This window comes from Acartia tonsa, chromosome 13 (assembly GCF_053477335.1).
Source record: "Acartia tonsa isolate MP-2025a chromosome 13, ASM5347733v1, whole genome shotgun sequence".
NCBI classification, from domain to species: domain Eukaryota; kingdom Metazoa; phylum Arthropoda; class Copepoda; order Calanoida; family Acartiidae; genus Acartia; species Acartia tonsa.
In genome coordinates this window covers 44,603,868-44,618,722 of record NC_137272.1, presented here as the reverse complement: position 1 = coordinate 44,618,722, position 14,855 = coordinate 44,603,868, and the positions used below count along the sequence as shown (strand labels likewise).

Below are 14,855 nucleotides of genomic sequence, written 5' to 3'. Positions count from 1 at the left end.
TACATTTTTGTACAAGTTTCCTACCAACAGTCTAGAGAAATTTTATACCTATCAATACTATAACTACAGTCTACAAGAAACAAAAACAGAATGGGATTCTCTAATCATTATTCCAGAACACAATGCTATTATAAATATAGAGGTAAAGCTTGAACCAGAAGATAGTGGTGACAAACTTAAACTACTAAAAAATGCATCAGATCAAACAAAACAGCACTTTTCTTTCATGCAGAAATTATTTGGAGGCATGCTTTCCAAAGATTGGGTGTTTGTCAGGGCTGCATGTGTTCCTTATTTAGAGATTGTTGAAGGTGCAGAAATACCTTGTGTCAACTGTCAGCAATTCATTTTACAATATGTTGATGATGTTACACCTTGGTTGAAGCAGATAATTGATCACAAACTTGTTACATCTGATAATCATGATCTGACAGTATATGAAAATCTTGTTGCTGAACTGATATACCACATATCCATTAAAGAATCAAGTAGATTTAATCATTTGATATCTGATCCATTAACCATTAACAAAGAAGTTGAGAAAGCATTGACAGGAAAGTCTGATGGAATATCAATAGATAATAATGTTCCTGTGTACATGCTCAATAATGAACAACTGCAAGCAGTTAACTCACCAGCCAAGTTCCTTATCATAGATGGCGACTATGGTACTGGGAAAACATATGTTTTAAAAGAAAGAGCAAAAAAGTGTGCCACTGACAATCATGAAGAAATAATATTTTACGTTGATTTAACAGCAATAACATATGATGAAAGCGACAATTGTATATCCCCAACATCTGTTATGGATAAAATGGCTATGATGGAGTTTGAATCTTATCCTAATGTAAGAGTTATTACTATTAGACATCTTATTAGCATATCTACATTTTCATTTCAAAATACTGAAGAAATTATGTATTCAATAAATCAATTCTTTAGAGATAATCTTTGTGATCACCTATTCATTGATGAAATGATAAGTGGAAGTTGTGAATTTCCTGGCTCTGTGAAAACAATTTGCATGACTATGAAAATAGATGATCGCTTTATGAAAGATTATTATGGCCGTATTTTATGGCCTAATGAGAGATCAGAGTGGATGGAAACTATGATAGAGAATCACAATGCTCTATGTTTTTATCTAACAAAGAACTTGCGAAACAGCTATCAAATATACAAGTTTTCTGAAGCTTTAAATTCAAAAATACCTCCTAAGCTTCCTGACAATAATGTCATTGGTAGCCATATTTATTACTATCATAATATTCATAGAATATCACCTGGCATATTAGCTATTGCTGCAGTAGAAAAATATTTCTCACTTCAACCACAAGAAAGTATAGTTGTATTAACAACTTTTTATCATAACTCAATATTTGATATGGTAAACCAACACTTTTCCTCAACTAGACCAGTTGTGTCAGAAGTCAAAGCATATATGAACAAACCTGAAGGAATATTAGTAACAAATGTCTGGAAATTTCAGGGTGCTCAAGCTAGGAACATGATCATAATTGATGATTTAGTAGGAGAAGGATATAGTAATGTCTTTTTACGAAATATGATACTTAGAGCAATGTCATTTGCGATTGTTATTTCAAGACAGAAAGTTCCTGAAGGAAACAAATTTGGAGCAATTGTAGATGAAAATTTACATGACTTTATTTATGATGAAAAAGAAGCTATAGATTGTCATCACTATCACAACAAAGGTAGACATGATATTAGTGCCATTACTATGGCAATATTAGATAAGTACAAACTATTGGACAAGGATGAGGGTATTGTGATTGTAACTTACCAGAGAATTTCTAAGAATACAATTACAGAGACAAATACAAAGAAGTTTCTTAGTTTAACTAGAGAGGAAAGACAGAAACAAGTTAGGGAGAAAATGAAATTAGAAAACAAAGAGCTTTATAAAGAATTGAAGAGAAATATTTCTAGAAATTATGATAAAATATCTTGGAGCTACTGTGATGATTATGAAATTAAAGATCTAGTTAACAAGCCAAGACATTTTAATTATATAATAATCAATAATTTTTCAGAGTTTTATTTCAATGAAGCAATGCATATTATTGTATTTGCTGATGGGAATGTTGATCATAAACATGAATTTGCAGCTTGGGGAAATAAGTTTACTTTTGATTATTCAGATAATGAGACAAGGATAGATTATAATTCCAGTAAGCATAACAGAAATAGATGTGAAACACATAGCAGAGATATAATCTGGGAAAAACAACCAAAGTTTGCAATAATTGTTCATGATGGTAAAATAGAAACATTTAGTCAACCTAAAGAAGCTCTCAATATAATTGAAGATGATAACCTACAAACTGAAGAGGTGGAAAAAATTTCCAACTCAATAAGAAATCGCAAAAAGTGTAATATTCTTTAAGATCTTATATATCCCAGAAAAAATTGTAAATACTGTAATTTTTTAATGATGATATGTAATAATATAATATGTATATTCGGGAAAAATAAGAGCTTAAAAAATAACTTTTCTTTTCTGTATTTATGACTTCCACTACTCTATAATTTATTTTGTTTACAAGTGGTTTTGATTCATATAGATTTTTTAGATTATAGATCTACAAATTGTTTTCATTTAATAGCTTTTCATAAACAGAATGGCTTTTAATTCGGCTTTATAACATTAAATTTATATTTGGTGGGTTGGATGTTATTATAAAATTTAAATAAAAGGTTGCACGTTTTTTTTGTATTATCCCTAGGTAGCTTTTTTCTCATAGGTCTTTAGCTTCAGATAAAATAATTTTAGTACTTTATAATGTAGGATAGCAGCTGCTCCCCTAAGATCTAGGTGCTTTTTATTAGGGTAGGGAAAGCTGTTTTTTTGTGATTTTTCTTGGAAGTATGGTGATACCCTACCCATAAATATTTCTAAACATTCCCGGAACCTATAAGAAGCTACCCTGTTAAGGAGAACCCGATCAGTTCAGCGGATCTTTGGTACAAACATATAAACAGACAGACAAATAGACTTTATTATAAGAATTATTAAAAGATTAAGCCTGGACAACGACATTTGTAGTAAAATTATAATTGAAATTTATATTAGATTAGGTTTTAGGATACTTTTCAGTAGCAAAGCTATTCTACAATTTGAAATGTCCATCTGTTTGTTTGAAACGTTAAGGGGGATTTTTCGGCTCCTTTTCAAGATAGACGCCTGCAATTTTTAGGGATTAAAAATTCACAATTTTACATATTTCCACAAAGTTTTATTAATATTTCCTAGATTTTACCTTTTTATATTATTAAAGGTTTCGTGATTTATTTTAGTTTGATGTTTATATTTTATAACACTGCTCTATAGTTGATCTTTTCTGGATTTCAATCAATAATTTTTGAGCTTTACTACTTATGGCTGTTGTCCTTGTTAAAATCGAAGCTTTTCTATAATTATGGTCGGTACGTCCGTCAGTCTGTAACAGTTAGCTCTTTTCGTTAATTTAGGCATGCTAGAATTTTCCAATCAATTTTAAACTATGCATGATTCCTGTAGTAGTTAGGTAATGTTACCAGAATGTCCGTACGCCCATGTTGATTTTACCTTTTTTAACAGCAAATTTTTATGTGATATAATTATTCGATTTATCTGATTTTTGGCACACTGATTCCTAGGATAACAAAGTACGTTGTTGTATGCGGCGCATCTCTATAATCAAGTCCTATAAATGTAAGTATGTCCTTTACATTATCCTGTATTTAAGCAGTTTTTCAACAAGTTTACCTAAAATTTTGTTACAATTTTTATACATTTATATTCTGATTATTCAGTTCTGACACTCTACAAGTGTTAATGTTCGTTTGTCCTACCATTTCATAGCTTTGCTATTTTATGGATGTTGTCATCCTTGTTTATTCAGAAATATTCTTGGTAAAATCAAGACAATCAAATAATAACATACAAGGGATAAAGTCCCTTTTGTGGTAACGCTCCTTAAGGGGCGATTCGTCGTATTTTCACAGTAGCTTTTCTCCTATTCTATTTCTAGCCCCTGCGGGGGGGCTCTAACCCTGCGGGGCCAATTGCCTATCCCTGCAGGGCAATCACCTAACACAATATAATCTAACCTAACCTAAAATAACCTATTAAAAGACATAATAAAAATATAAAGCCACGTAAGGGACTATACCCCATATATGTTATTGTACAGGGATGATAACATCAATAAAATTGAATTATTAGTACAAACATAATATTGTACCTAGTTGTTGTAGAAATTATTATTTAAAGATCAGATATATGGGATGTTTAGATTAAGCAAACTATCTAATCTATTAAACATTATTCTTGTTATTAAATTGTGAAAAAAGCTGTAAATAATTTCTATAATACTTAGATTTAAAACTAAAGTTTTCCTATAATTGGGGTTGGTCCGACCATCCATGTCAGTTAGCTCTTTTTGTTTATTTAGACATGTTAAAATTGCTCTATCAATTTCAAACTTTGCATAAGTAACCTAACCTTTAATTTTTATGATTCAAATATTCAAATATAGGGAGGGAGGGGACATTAGACTGTATAGTACTCTGGTACCCAAAGTTTTAAAATGACGTTTTCTTATATGTGTTAGCTTAAAAACTTTGGGTGCTCTTAATAAATTGATTGGTTGATTCGAATCTGATAGTGTCTAAACTTTTAAACCATTGCTCTTCATTATTGGGGATTTACATCAGTTCATGATCCATTGTCTTATCCCTTTAGATCCCTGAATATTCATCAATAACAATAATTCAAGTTTAATCAGTTTCTAAAACATATTTTAGTATGGCTTCAAAATCGATTAATATCCGCTGGATTTGAACAGGTTGTTAGCCATGTCCATTAAAAAATCATGTATAGAATCATGTTACAAATATTTTTCCACGAATATCAAGTTTAAAATCATAAAATTAATACTAATTTTGTAACCTTACGTTCCTTATGGTTTACAAAACTATTTCTAATCTTATAACTTTTCATTTTAATATCAGCGGAAAGTTGTCTATATAATACAATGCGATAAATAACTATTATTAAAATTAATAATTTACTAATAAGTCATGGTCAAGTTTTTAATTACCAGGGATCTAAGGGTATAAGACAATGATCTATTTATTGATGTGCATCCCCAATAATGGCGTTGCTACAAAAGACCTACTCTACAAAAGACCTACCCCTACAAAAGACCTACTCGTCGGTTCTTCAAAAGACCAACACCTACAAAAGACCTACTCTACAAAAGACCAACGCCTACAAAAGACCTACTCTACAAAAAATCGTAATGCTAGAAGGTCATGGCCGCAGAGCTCGGCCCCCTGGCCTGCCTAGCCGCGGGCGCTCGCCCCCCTTGCCTATAACCTAACCTAACCTAACCTAACTTATATGTAATAATGTATGAATGTTTATCGTACATTAACTTAATTATATTTTAGAATTTCGTTGATTTACAAAAAGTGGTTGGTAGATTTTTTCAAATTTTAATATTTTTTTTACAATATTTAGGTAAGGTTAGGTTAGGTTATAGGCAAGGGGGCCGAGCGCCCGCGGCTAGGCAGGCCAGGGGGCCGAGCGCTGCGGCCATGTATTGATTATGTATTACTTTATTAATAAATTTAATGTTTATATAACAATATATATTCGTAGGTCTTTTGTAGAGAAGGTCTTATGTAGGGGTAGGTATTTTGTAGAGTAGGTCTTATGTAGGGGTAGGTCTTTAGTAAAGTAACAGGATGTTTGTGTGTCTGTACCGAAGGATCTCGCTAACCGCTGAACCAATCTGGGTTTCCTTAACAGGGTAGCTTCTTATAGGTCCCGGGAAGGTTTATAACTATTTTCTCGGGGGGGTGGAACATCCCCAACCCCCCCGAAATTTTTTTTTTAAAATTTTTTAACTAGAATTAAAAATGAGGGGGAAGGCACCGGCAACCCTCCCCCCAAAAAAAAATATAAAAAAAAATTTCGCCCACCCCAAATTTTTTTTACTTTTTCTTTTAAAAACTAAAATAAGAAATTGAGTTATTAAATTTGACTCTCTCCTTCTCAAGTGCCCCTAGAGGCCTCTAGGGGCGTAGCCGCTAGTATGATATAAATAACAACCCATTCTATATATTACAATATTATAAAACATTATTATAAGACTGGGGAAATAGAATTTGTGGCGGGGTATTTTTTCTCGTCAATTTAGTATGCTCATATATGTAGTTCTCAGATATTGGTCAATTTTAATTCCACAAAGAAGTATGGTCCTAAACGTTCTTGATATAATAGATAATTTTAATTTTCCAAATAAATAATTCATAGAACAAGGAAGACAAAATTGTACAAAAATGTTTTGCAAGATTACTTAAATACAGGATATTGTTATGAATATACTAATATTTTTAGGACTTGATTATAGAGATGCCTCGTGTAAAACATTGTACTTTGTTGTCCTAGAAATCAGTATTCCAAAATCAGATCACTAGGAAAATTACATCACATAAAAATTTGTTCTTAACAAATTTAAAACCAAAAAGTTTTGCATGGTAATGATTACTACAGAAATCGCCAAGCAAGGTTTGAAACTAATAGGATAGTTCTAACATGCCTAAATTGGAAATAAAATCGGACGGACTAACCCTAATTATAGAAAAAGCTGTGCTTTTAAAAAGGAAAAATATAAGAATTCTGATCAAATCCTTGTAAAAAGTAACAGGATGACTGTCTGTTTGTCTGTATCGAAGGATCTCATTAACCGCTGAACCGATCAGGTTCTCCTTTACATGAGAGCTTTTAATAGGTCCTGGGAAGGTTTATAACTATTCTGGGGAAGGGTACTACCACCCTCCCAAGAGAAATCGCCCCTAGAAAAAAATTACCCCCCCAAAAGATTTTTTTAACTAAAATTAAAAATGAGGGGGGGGCGGCCACCCCCTCCCCTTTGGAGAAAGTAACCATAAAAAATGATTGATAGACACATACATATAATTTAAAACCACCACTCTCTGACGTCAAACTTTCAATCCAGTTCTACAACACTTTTAATACGCGCGCACACACACACACACACACACCCAGCTACAAGCTTAGTTACGTATAAATTTTGCCTGAGAGATGGTGAGAAAGAAAAATACTTTCTAGATTTTTATAATTTCCTCTGTAACTTGTTCTGTACCCAACATTTAATGTTTTTTTGAACTCTGAAAATATTATATTGCTAGCATTGACATCTAAGATGGGGAGGGTAAATTTTAAACACAAAATGTGTGTTTTTCCCAAAACAAAATTTACAGAATGGGGTGGGGGATGGGTGGGGTAATTACCCTCCAATATGAATTTTACCATAGTAATGATTTTTGAAACCACATTCCACAATGTAGGTTTTGTGCCCCCTCCCCCCCACAAAAAAAGCTTGGACGTCATTGGTTGCTGCTATATTTTAAACTAGCGGCTTCGCCCCTAGCCTCTAGGGGCTTTGCCCCAAGAGGTTTGATCAAACCAATTTTTTGTATTTTAGATATAAAAGAAAAATTTTTAAATAAAATTTCTTTTGGGGGAGGGGTAATTTTTTTTTTGGGGGGGGGGGAGGGTGTATTCGACCCCACTATTTTAAAATTAGTTTTAAAAAGAAAACTTTTTTTGTGGGGGGGATATTTTTCATTTTTGGGGGGGTTGGGGGTGTCCCACCCCCCAAGAAAATAGTTACAAACCTCTCTGGGAACTATGAGAAACAACCCTGTTAAGGAGAACCCAATCGGTTCAGCGGTTAGCGAGATCCTTTGCTACAAACAAACAGACAAACAAACAGACAGACAGACAGACTCTACTTTGTATTATAGATAAGGTAGATGAGGAAAAATATACTAATTAACCATACAACCTTCTAGGAGGGTACCCATACAATTTGATGAAGTAAAAGGTTGGGAAAATAGAGAACTGTTGGAGGGGGGGGGGGGGGAAGGGTCCCACTATTATATTTATAAGTAGTATAAATAGAAAGTAATTATAAGATATAACATATAAATATGTTTTTCAATATAATTTGAAATTTTATAAAGTGGTTATTTCACATGGAACATTTTATATTAATGGGATTATAGCAACCAACTATGTTTTATAAGCAAAGATATTATATGTACATTCTGAATACATGCAAGGATACAAGGATATGTCTAATGAAACAAAAAGAAAGATCTGCCTATCTGAAATATTCGACATTTTTTCCTAATTATGTTGTAAAATAGGGAAATATTTTATTTTATTTGTCATTGTCCTTACCTCTCTGGAGTAACTGAACCATACAAATATTTTTCCGGTGTTTCACATTTAAAATTTTTAGCTGTTTCCTAAAGATTCATATTCACACACCTTTTTGTTAGTATTAGACATAAAATCTACTGTGATTTCAACTGAATAAGACTTTAGACCAATGATTAAAAAATCTTGTCTGTCTGGGCCTGGGGCAAAAGAGAGAGTTGGCTAGTTCAGTTCTTTGCGTGCTGTGACTAGGTTTACTTCTTTAATAGTTTTAAGAGGGGATAGGACAACAGTGATTAAATTAATCTAGTAGGAATTCTTCTCCCAATTTCTTTCTATAAAGTAAATCCTATAATGTGGGGAGAAGATAATTATATCATCCATTATTCTTTCACTGTATCTCTATGATTATTAAATTTGTAGCAAAGAATTATTTATTTGTAGGGATAGGACAGTGGACTAAAAACTATTAATTTACATATTATGATAATAAAAAAGAAAAGACTTCTTTGTTAAATAAGATCATTGGTAGAAAAGTTAAAAAAAATATTGTTTTGTATTCTATAATATCTAAAACAAAGGCGGCCAATCTTTTTATCTTAGGAGGATTCAAAACCTTACTTTTAGCTATAATTACATTTTTTACATTTTTGATAATGCCTAAATTTAAAATTAAAATTAGTTTTTCCTGTGGCAAAATTTACATCAGAGAGTAATTAACCCCCTATAAAAATTAAGAGGGGGTAAAGAGGGGGGGGGGGGAACATATGAACAGGGGGATATAGATTTAAAAGTTTTTTTTAGTTGGGAATGTGAGGGAGTGGAAATATAAAAAAACTACTTCCTTGTATTAAAAATCTGTTTAAAAAAGGGGTTTGGGGTTTATTGATAGGCAATCATTTCAAGGGAAAGTACCAGCCTTTCTTTTCTTGATGTGGTCATCCTTGTTTATATTGAAATTTAAGATGTAAAATTTCTTTAATTTCAGATAAAAATTAGCAGTATTGTTGAAAGTTTGTTGTTAGAATTGAGATATACACCTGAAGGTAAACATAAATAATTACATTTTTAAAAGTAAATAATAATCATTGACAGAAAGTCTGTATTTCCATTTCAAATATAAAATCGTTTGTTCATAATTTGTAAAAAAAAACCCGAGAATTGTGAGGGTGGGTATTTTTTTCAAGGGGGCTTCACCCCAGAGTTCGGTGGGAGTTCACCAAGACAGCATATTAATAAAAGAAAAAAAAAGCTTTGAGAGGGGCGATTTTTTCTTTCCTTAGGGGGTTATGGGTATCCCAGCCCTCAGAAATAGCTTAATACCATCAACGGACCAGAAGGTATACATCTTGAAGAGTGGAGCCTAATCGAGTGAGGGGTTACTGAGATCTTAAGCTTCAGACAGAGAGACGTACAGACGTACAGACAGATAGACAGAAATTGTTTTACTTTGTATTATAGGTATATTATATTATTATATATATTATAGGTTATTTTGAATTTATATTGGGCATGTCTCTTTACTTTGGGTAGCTTTGCTTTTAAAATGTTATTTAAAAACATGTAAATTAATAGATGGACATGTAAAGTCTGTGATATTTTTATATGTTATATCATGTATTTGACCATAACTCCATCAACAATTATTTCAAAACAGAGTTTTTAACCTAAGATACTGAAACGGTTTCTTTATAGGTCCAAGTAATCAGTTTTGTAATATATTTCTATTTCATTGAAGACTGATGAAAATACTAATAATATGCAAATTTTGGTGTAAGTTTTATATGTGTGGAAACCATCTAATCATGAAATAGAAAGATATTATATATTACAAAACTGATTACTTTGGCTTAAAAGGAACTATTTCTTTATCTTAGGTCAAATAGGTCTGTTTTGAAAGAATATTTTTGGCCTAATACATGATCAAACATATAAAATACTTACATACTTTAGTAGATTTTAAATAAACTAATTTGAATGATATTGATTTGATGGTTAGTCTTATTAAAGGAATTGTATTAATTATGATAAAAAAACAATAAAGGTCGCAGGGAGGGAGGAGTTTTGTTACCCCTCTCCCCCTCACTCTAACAAGGTCTTGCTAAGGTGCTTAATCTTCTGTGGTTAAATATTAAATATTTTTTTCTGTTTTTCTAGGATTCAAATAAGAAACTATGAAATAGCTCAGAGGCAAGAGACAAGGATTCTGACAAACAGTTGTAATTGAAGGATTTCATTGCAGCCACCTCCTTTATCTGTACTCTTTATACAAAAAGTTGCTCAGTTACACAATCATGGATTGTATTTAATAAAGGTAATAACTTGTATTATAAACAAGGATGACAACATCCACAAGTAGCATAGCACAAAAATCATGAATAAGATTACAGACAATGAGATTTAAAGAGCATTTGCAGACTGGCCAGAGTGTACGTTTTGTACGTTTTGTACGTTACGCATCGAATCTGTGTACGTTCTGGACGTTATTTTGATATGTGTACGTAACGTATTTTGAAATTTGTATTTTTGTACGTTTTACGTTTTTTTTAAAATAATAAGAATCAAATATTAGCAGAAAAGTAATTTGTATGTTTTGTACGAAAACTATAGGTGTATTATATTAAATAAATTCAATATTATCTTAAATTTTCATAGAACAAAAATATGTAGGTAAATTATGCATATATGTTATTAAAACTTACAGTTTAAATTTATGGATTTGAAATATATGTCCTATAGATTTAGTTTAAACTATTGAACAGAAAGAGATATGCAGTTGACTAAATTCAAGTTTAAATGCATTTCATGCAACTACCCCTTTAATAGATTTTACGATAATTTTTTTCAAATTCTTTATATACTTGGGTAAATTTTCCGAGATATCATATGGTGCTCAGTTTAGGATTAAGAAGTCTTATTTTTTGGTATCTTCAGTTTTTAAAGAATAAGAATCAAATATAAGTATAAAAGTATTTGTATATTTATTTGTATTTGTACAAAAAGTCTTACAAAAATAGTATATTATCTATAATACAAAGTAGAATGATGTCTGTCCGTCTGCTTGTCCGTCTGTATATCAGAAGCTTAATATCTCAGTAACCACTGAACCTATTGGGCTCTACTCTTCATGGAATATAGCTAATAGTCCTGTGATGGTTTTTTTCTTTTTTTTCTTTGGGGGAGGGACACTTAAAGCTTTTTACTTTCTACTAGGATTAGAGGCTTCGCCCCTAGCCTCTAGAGGCTTCGTCCCCTCTTTTATAGAATCGTTTGTTGGAAATTTGTCCAAAAAAAATATAAAAAAAGATTGTGATTATTTTTTTCATTTAGGCTTCGCCCCAGGGTGCGGTGGGGGTTCCCCCACCCCGCTGATTTGCATTAGTTTATAAAAATAAATTGAGGGGTGGTTGATTTTTTTTGGAGGGTGGGTTTCCCACACTCTAAGAAAATAGCCTAAAACTACCACAGGACCAGTAGATATATTCCCTGATGATTAGAACCCAATCTGTTCAGTGGTTACCAAGATCTTAAGCTTTAGACAGACAGGCACTGATTTACTTTGTATTAAAGACTAGTATTTTCTGAGATCTTTAGCAATAGACAAAATAACCCTATATCCTATTATATATTTATCCTATAAATCCTTTTTTTCTGTAACGAAGAATCTCGCTAACTGCTGAACCGACATGATCATTGTGAGGTTGTAGGCTATTTTCTCTGTCTTTCCATATCCCTTCAAGAACCTGTATTCAAAATGGTAGAAAAATAGCCTATAACCATCTCGGCTCCTGTTTTTTGATTGAATAAGTTCACATTCTACATATTTTCATTGAGATTTGCCTTTTGGTTGGGGTGCTAGAAGATCTATTCCTAGATTTTCTTTTTTTCATGGTTTTCTCGACTTCTATTCAAGTGTGTGTCTATGTGTGTATCTGTGTGTGTGTCTGTACCGAAGGATCTCGCTAACCGCTGAACCGATCGAGTTCTCCGTAATAGGGTAGCTTCTCATAGGTCCCGGGAAGGTTTATAACTATTTTGGGGGAGGGTACCACCACCCTCCCAAGAGAAATCACAATAAAATCAAAAATAATAAATATTTCCGCCGCATAGTGTCGCTAGCATTGTCGCAATACGTACGTAGTCGCGCTGTGTAGACGCATGAATTTAACAATTGAAAACATAGACAAGTTATTTCTTAAATTAGATATTTAAAATAAAAAAAAACATTTAAAGGCCACTAGAGGCCTCTAGGGGCGTAGCCGCTAGTAGTTTATATAGTTCCCAGATTTCCATTCATAACTTTTGAGCTTCGCTACTTAAGGATGTTGTCATCCTTGTTTTTTACTTTTTATTTTTAAATAAAAAAAATGAGTTTTAAATTCAACTACCGCCCCCCCCCCCCCTAATCAAGTTCCTCTAGAGGCCTCTAAGGGCGTAGTCGCTGGTCCTTATAATAGGATATACTTTGTACATAATAACAGGATGTCTGTTTGTTTGTACCAAAGAATCTCGCTAACCACGGAACCGATATGGTTCTCCTTAACAGGATAGCTTCTCATATGTTTTTGGAAGTTTTATAACTATTTTGGGGAAGAGTGTCACCATCCACCCTCCCAAGAAAAATTGACTTTAGAAAAAAAACTACCTCCTCCCCCCAAAAATGAATTTTAATTGCTCACTGATTTTAAGTTAATTTTTTTCCAGATGTCTATAAATAACTTTTGAGCTTCGCTACTTATGTATGTTGTCATCCATGTTTTTTTTATTGAATTCAACTCTCCCCTCCTAAAGTGCCCCTAGAGGCCTTTAGGAGCGTAGACGCTAGTTTTTTTAAATAGAGTAAGAGGATATCTTGTGTCTGTCAGTTCGCTATGGTTCTCCTTTACAGGTAGCTGCTAGTAGACTTAAATGTATTGATAATAGGTAACTAGGAAATTATTTAACTTATTTTTATTAGGAATGTACGTTTTTGTACGTTTTTTTACTTTTTTTTATGTACGTAACGTATTTTTTTGGTGTACGTTATGTACGTTTTTTATTTTCAAAATTGGCTGGCCAGTCTGCATTTGTTAAAGTTAAGAATAAATTTTTAAATGAAAAAAAATATGAAACCTTTCTTAAGAATTTTTATATTTTGTATGAGGATTGACAGACTGACGGCCAAAGTAAAACAAAGTTCAATAATTATTTTTTTAAATTATTACTTTTTCTTAAATGTCCTATTAAAAAAATGTATTATTTATTAGTGTTAATCCTTACAGATTGGGGGGGTCATATTGACCCCCCCTCTAGTTTTTTCAATGTCATTTTTTTTGTAGGTAAGATAGAGAGTTGTGACTTCATGACTTTTTAAGTTTAGTAATTTTACGTCGGCAAGAGTTGATATAAGGATATCTGGTCTGTGTCGGTCGTGGCGTCTGTTCAAAGTCAGTTAGGTGGCACCAAATTTAGAAAAAATTCTAAATAAATCTTAATTTCTTCATTGTGACTTTTGTGTATAAGATAGAGACCTAAATTATTTTCTGGTGAATACTGGGATATCAATGAACATCTGAGAATAGTGGTGTTATGACTGTTTGACCGCTTCCTGACCGATTTTATTACTGATTTTATATCCTGTTTTTAATATGGACTTATGTCATGTATATCGTGGCTTCTATTACAGCAAGGGACCTAGTATTTTTGTGGTACATCCTTGAGCAATAATAAACTTCCGTGAGTAGTAAGGTCATGACCCTTTGACCACTCCTTGACCAATTTTTGAACGATTTTCTATTTCCTACCTGTAATTTTGCCGTTTGTAAGCTGCCAGCAGCTGAATTTCAAAACAGCTCTAGACCAACCAAATTTTTTATATAGTCTATTTTTGTGATCAGAAAAAGATAAAAATAATAATAGGCGCCGCTAACCGCCGTAACCGCCTAAAATGGCGGTTATGGTCAGAAAAAGTTTTTGTTATAAAAAATGAAAGTTCCACCTAAAATTTGGTGATCCTAGCTTTAAAATTTGCCACTCTACAGCTGTTTTAATATTTAGCTGCTGGCTGCTAAAAAGCGGCTAAGGAGCGGTCTGACCACTATGACTAGAAAAGGTAATTTTCTCTAAATATGCATATCAACCACATTTTTATGTCTCTTACTGTAATAGGAGCCGAGATAGAGATATGACCCCCCCCCCCCCCCCCCCCCCAATCTATTAAGGTGGGAATTGGGGCCCGATCTGTAATGATTAAAATAAAAAAAGCACAATTGAACATCACAAATAGCCATTGAGTTCAACTGAGGAAACTATTTTAATTGAACTTCTCACAATATGCACATAATTTACTAGTAAACTTTCTGAGAAATTCATTGATACTAGATAAGGAACTTTAATTATCATTTTTTAAACAAGAAATATACTAATAAGTTTCATATTTTAGGGTTCAAGTGTGAACATTGCATGAAACATCTTATTTCGTAGAAATATGTCTTCCACAAAGGTAAATAGATATTTTGTATTTAATTAGAAATCTTTTAAACTCGTTAAACATTTATAAACTTTTATCACCAATCAAAGGATTTTTCAGACATCACCTGACCTTAAACAAAAAAAA

At 32.4% G+C, this 14,855-nt stretch overlaps 1 protein-coding gene and 1 long non-coding RNA gene across 11 annotated transcripts in view; one reads left to right on the top strand and one right to left on the bottom strand.

Moving 5' to 3' along the window:
- Positions 1–14,855, bottom strand: part of Vha44 (V-type proton ATPase subunit Vha44) — a 328,302-nt gene that overhangs the window by 180,838 nt on the left and 132,609 nt on the right. The gene's annotated exons all lie outside the window — the stretch shown is intronic.
- LOC145335495 (uncharacterized) overlaps positions 9,227–14,855 on the top strand; it is a 30,807-nt gene continuing 25,178 nt past the window's right edge. The window contains exons 1-3 of the long non-coding RNA XR_013885234.1: positions 9,227–9,306; positions 10,418–10,574; positions 14,682–14,741. This is a non-coding gene — a long non-coding RNA (uncharacterized LOC145335495). The remainder of the gene's footprint in view (positions 9,307–10,417; positions 10,575–14,681; positions 14,742–14,855) is intronic.